The sequence below is a fragment of the Alosa sapidissima genome, chromosome 21 (assembly GCF_018492685.1).
Source record: "Alosa sapidissima isolate fAloSap1 chromosome 21, fAloSap1.pri, whole genome shotgun sequence".
Classification (NCBI taxonomy): domain Eukaryota; kingdom Metazoa; phylum Chordata; class Actinopteri; order Clupeiformes; family Clupeidae; genus Alosa; species Alosa sapidissima.
Window position 1 is genome coordinate 14,503,333 of NC_055977.1, and position 6,000 is coordinate 14,509,332.

Genomic DNA, 6,000 nt, shown 5'->3' on the forward strand with positions numbered 1-6,000 from the left:
TTAAAATATAAAGAGTTAGATGGTCACAACATTGGAAATCATTGCATTGTGTAGCCTATAAAGTTGTATGTTCCTAAGCAAAGAGCTTCATTTTAGTCATTTCTGTGTGGATGTCTCCCTTCATTTATAATGTGAGTTTTTAATTATGATTTTAACAAACCAATGTTCTGTCTTTTTTATCCATATGAACGCTCATTCTTTTAAAGGGTCATACTTAAAAAGCCATTCCCATGTGTCTGTTGTCAACATGTTATCTGTATGTATATATACTCTTTTGATCCCGTGAGGGAAATTTGGTCTCTGCATTTATCCCAATCCGTGAATTAGTGAAGCACACACTAATCCCGGCACAGTGAGCTGCCTGCAACAACAGTGGTGCTCGGGGAGCAGTGAGGGGTTAGGTGCCTTGCTCAAGGGCACTTCAGCCGTGCCTACTGGTCGGGGTTCGAACCGGCAGCCCTCCGGTTACAAATCCGAAGCGCTAACCAGTAGGCCACGGCTGCCCCTATCTGGTGTGTTGAATCAAAGTCTGTAGCTAAAGGGGTTGATATCAGATGAAAGATATGACACGTAAAGGAAAAAAAATCAAAATGTGTTTTTGCACTAATTTGTGTAACAAACGATCTGAGTGAGTTTACTACAAGTGACACTACAGTATGGCAGATAGAGAATGACTCAATTTAAAGAGTGAAAAAAAAAAACTCCGGAAGAGTTGACGTACGTGACTCAATCATACGACGGTGTGTCATGCATAACTTTTGTACTAATTTTTCAAAATGTTTGCACTGAACTTTACTTGTATTGTCTTTTCATTATTGTCCTTAAGCTCATCAATTGCACAAGCACTTCAAGGTGCAGTTGTTCACTGCAAGAAAATTTACTTTGACCCCCATTGTCTTACATGGAACACCTGCGCACAGAGTGCAGGTTCTAATTCCTCTCCTCTGAATGCTACAGTACTCATACAGACCTCAAGTGATCAGTATCTAGCCCTCAGTTCACTTTTTTTCCTCAACAGTTTATTGTCCCTCTGTAAAACATGCAGTAAAAAAAAAAAAAAAAAATGTGACTGCATATATTAAGCTGGGCTCCAAGTGGTTTTAATGGTAAACAGAGGCCACTTGAGTATCTTGCCATATTCTCTTTATTTTTTAATTATTCTTTCAAGCTCTAATTTCCTGCTGTGGCAGATAATGGACAAAACATGAGAATCATAGGAATGTTTCAGAACAAGAACAACATTTTTTTTTTTTAAAGGGCTCATTTTGGTGTGAAAAGCTTCTTTAAGCATATTTTTATCTAAATGAATGATGAGTACTATTTAAATAGTATGAACACTGAGCATATGATGAAACCTGTACATTAATTACATATGTATATAAAGGAAATATACAAAGAATAGATTATGTATTTTTCCTCCAGTTTCCTTTGATGATGTAAATTATGATTCTATCTATTGTTTTGTGAAATGTGGCTCAGATTTCTTCTTTATGTTAACATACCTGTAGACCTAAGATAAAAAAAAACAACAGTGTCACCTTGTTTATGTTGATCTTTTTCCTGTTGCTGTGGACAACGGTCATTTCCCACTTCAGTCATAGTGTTCAGTGTTTATCAAACTGTCCATTGTTTATAGGGTACAGCCAGACATTTATGTTTACTTAAAAGCAAATGTATTGGTTCTTGCTCAATTTTATGAGGAACCTTATTTCTTGATGGAAAAGCGTTTGGAATCTATTTTGAAGCACAGCTAAATATTCTCAGTTGGAAACTAATTTTCGTGTGTGTTTCAATTGCCTAGGTACTCATATAATGCTTTGTTGCTATCTGTTATACTGAATTGTTCATTTAAAAATGCCAGCGTACTCCTACTAACCTGGATAACAGACGTGGCCACTCGGGCCCCTCTCTGCTGCAAAATGTAAGCAAAACTACCGCTAAAGCCAACTCACTATACAGTGCAAGGCCTGGACTAATTTAACACACCGTCAGGATAAAAAACAACAGTAGACTTGATGGCAGGAGAGTACAATTTGGCCAATACTTGACTGATCAGCCTTATGAGCCTATGTGTTTGGGGTAAGTAATATCCCATCACATCTTAATGAAGCCGTGAGGTTTTGTAAGCTTATATTGTACAGCTTTGTGGAAACACTGATGGCACCCAGTAAGAGATGGTGGTCTTTAAGGGCAGTGCACCCTTAAACTGTCAAACCATGTCTGCCGAGTAGTCTTTTACGCATCTCATGGATCCGCGTACTTGTAAAATTTTAGCACTCCATAAAGGACCAATTAGGGGTCTTAACAGCGGCCCAAGATATTTCTGGTAAGGGTGTCACTCCCGTTTAGCTTCACTCCATGCAGGTGCTGGACTGACAAACGTGCTCTGTTCCTCAGTTAGCGGCAAACTCCTTTGCGCTCCTTTAGCCTCCGTGCACACAGCATTCCACAGGGCCAGCTGCATCCCTGAAAAGAAGTGAGTGGAGGCTATAAGTAGTGGCATGTCTCGATGCTACCACTAACGCTAGCAGCAGACAACAGCGAATGCCTCAGCTCTCCTCTTTACCAAACAGCTTTGTCCTATACCAAATAGCTCATCCTACCCCAACACTATTGCAAATGTTCTTTATTTCTTTCTTCGCCTTGTTTTTGTCATTTTGTCTCCATATTTTGTATTTTTTCTGTTTTCTTCTGTCTTGTTATATTTGTTCCTGCCTTCTGTCAGAAACAAGTAGATGCAACAGTAGCCTACTTAAAACCTAATAGATTCCTGCAACTGACACTTATGCTCAATTTGAACCCCCTTTTTTCAGACGCACAGTGTCAAATTGACAATCACATCACACATCTTTGATTTCCTTTTCTCATTCTTTTTATTTTCCAATTAAAGCGGTGAAGACTATGGACTGAAATTTGTTTTTTGACACTTATGACAGTAAACACAATGGCAGATAGTTACTGTGTATGTCGGCTAAGTGTAAGATAAGGTTGTCAGTTGAAAGCTCTGTGTAAAATATGTATTCCACAATGACACTGTGAAAATATTTAAAGCATAATTTTTTCAAACAATATTTTGCCTGTTCCTTCATTGTTTGCCCTTCCCGGTGCAATGCTTTCTAAGATGGCTATGTCATTCTTTTGAAAATGCACAGACTGAACCATTTCTATGTTAAGCTAATGCAATCAGAAATATATTTATAAAATACACCTTTGTCTGCTGATCTTTAACACACATACAGTATATTCCATAGCTCATCACATAAATATGCACATTTCATGACATACAGTATGGAGATAATTGAGGACCACTTTAAAAACTCATTAATATGGGTGAGTTTAGGATTATGCTGAAGGTTGTAATGAATGGAAACATTATTAGGTTGCTGATCCATTTACATAGTAATATTTCTCCATAATCAAATAGGCTAATGGTGGAGCTGTATTTATGCAGCTGGGAGCCTTTTAGATCATTTACTTTTTTTGTTTGTTTGTTTGTTTGTTTACTTGTGTTTTGAAATGAAAATATTAAATCATCAAATAGAAATGATCACAGGTGTTTGGTGGTTTAGTACTCAGCAATTTAATCTGTTAATTACTGTAATTCATACTTTATTAGTTTATGAAATATCACTAACACACGCACATTAGGGTTGACAATGAACATACCCTACCCTATGTGCTTGTCTGGTTATCACCAAAACATGCCTGTCTAACTAATTCTACAAAATTGAATTACAAGAACACAGGTGCTCTTAAAAATAAACACAATACAATAAACCTGCAAACACCCCCAGTCACATGCCATTTGATATGCAAGTGCACACAAACACACACACACACAGAGAGAGAGAGAGAGAGAGAGAGAGAGAGAGAGAGAAAGAAAATGTAATCCACATTAGCATAATAAAGAGCACTTCTTCAAAACTGCAGTGGTTCCTATTGAGTTCTGACATCTGGTTTGTTTTTTCAGTGCAGATAAACCTCAGAGGGTCTAGTCTATAAAACATCCATCAGGCACAAAGGCACTTCATGTAGTGATTGTTTTGACAAATTAGCATCCCTCATAAGTCTATTCTGATCCACTGCTCACTGCTAATCAACTGAAAGAGAAACTACTTCTGAAGGGCCACTTCATTGTGTGGACATCAGTGGATAAGACTTCAAAACAAAGCACAAGCTCGGAGCCACTCAAGTGGTCTCAGAGCAAATTTCAGTCCCAGTTTTATAACTTCATGCAACATTTCATTTAATTGAACTAAAACAAGAACAAGCAATAATGTTCTTGCATTTGGCCATTTTTAGTAGGCCTAGTTTCTCAATGACATTCTTTGAAACATATTTAGAGCCATTTGCCCCCTACACTCACCGGGTAAGGAGGAGAGTGGTAATTAACATCCAGGATGCCTTCTCCCTCTTCAGGCATCTGAGGGTCCTCATAAGAATATTATGCCATTAGCACATTTGCAAGGCAAATCATTGTTTTCTATTAAAAGGTCTCCATAACATGGCCTTGATCATCACTTCCTTCTGCTGTGAAAGAAAAAAGTAGATTTATTAAAGCTACTTGACACCCCATGGCACAAGCAGTTAATCAACAGGATATGGACGGCGTTGCTTGGTGACAATTGTGCATCATCTGCACTGCACTCCGCTGGGTATTTGATGAAAAGTTGAATTCATTTTGAGAATAAACTTTGCATAACTGCTAGCCATAGGTTTAATGAGCGCAGTTGTGGAGTTTGAGCCATCAGCGTTAACTGCCCTTGATTAAAAAAAATCAACACAGAATTTAACAGATTACTGATCAATGTCTCTCCAGTGTCTCAAACACCATCATTTTTCACCATACCCAGACAGGGAGGTAGAGAGGAAAATGGAATAAAACGGTTCTGCCACGGAGTCTTAAATGCTTTATGTAATTACAGGATTCCGAACATGATGGATGTGTACAGGAGATGGGACTCAGAGGGGGGTTGCCATGGCGCTCGGCAGTGCGTACACAGTGGATGGAGAGAGAGAGCGAGCGAGAATAGCCGAATGTTGAAACGTTCCATCTCCCTGTACTTTCACGGTAGTAAAAAATGTTTTACAAGGTTGTTCAGACACAGCGGGATAGGCAATAATGTGTTTCCTCTTCTCACCCCGAGGATATAAATAAAAAAGGCAAAAACCTGTTGCTACGAACAGCCGCCGCACATCCTTGGGCCGGCCAGGGGAAAGTCTTGGGGTGGGGGTGGGCTATGTCGACAGTCCACTATTCTCAAATTTGGGGGGAAGCAGAAATATTTCAGTAAGGCTCACTTCAGATGGTGAGTTTGCCGCTCTTCAGGTTGGATATGATGGGTTTGGGGGTGGGGTTGCAGGTGGAGGTGGGTGTGCGGGAGCTGACATCGGGTAGGCAGCCATCATCCATTTGAGATCAAAGCTGGAAGTTCTGGTAAAAGAGGGACTTCAGTCCTGACAATCAATTACCCAGCATCTCTTACACCCAAGCCAGGCTTCTCCTCTGGAGCTCTGCAGGCATTTCCCATTTTGAGGATGGGGGATTGGGCACAGTGATATGTCCACTGTAGTGGTGAAGTCAAGCGAGAACAGAATCATCCACCCCACCCCCCACCAGCCCCTTACAAACAGATGCTTCCATACACAGGCCTGTGAAGCGAGTGAGTAGAGAGAGAGAGAGAGAGAGAGACGGGAAGAGTAGAGAGAGTAGAGAGAAAGAGACAGAAAGAGAGAGAGAGAGTTCTTTGAACTTGTCAACAAATCCGTGACTGAGCACCAACATAAAAAGCCGAGAGTAGCATTCCTCTCAGGAGCGCGGGAGATATATACGCAGTTTGCAGCCTGTGTGAAGGGGATCACACATTAATCCACAAGATGAATGGAACAACAGGGGGAGAGCACAGCTTGGGCTGAGAAAAGAAAAAGAAGAGCAAAGGGAGTAAAGAGGAGGCAGAAATGGGAGAGGTGAACGGCGGGATATGTTTGTATATAATGTAA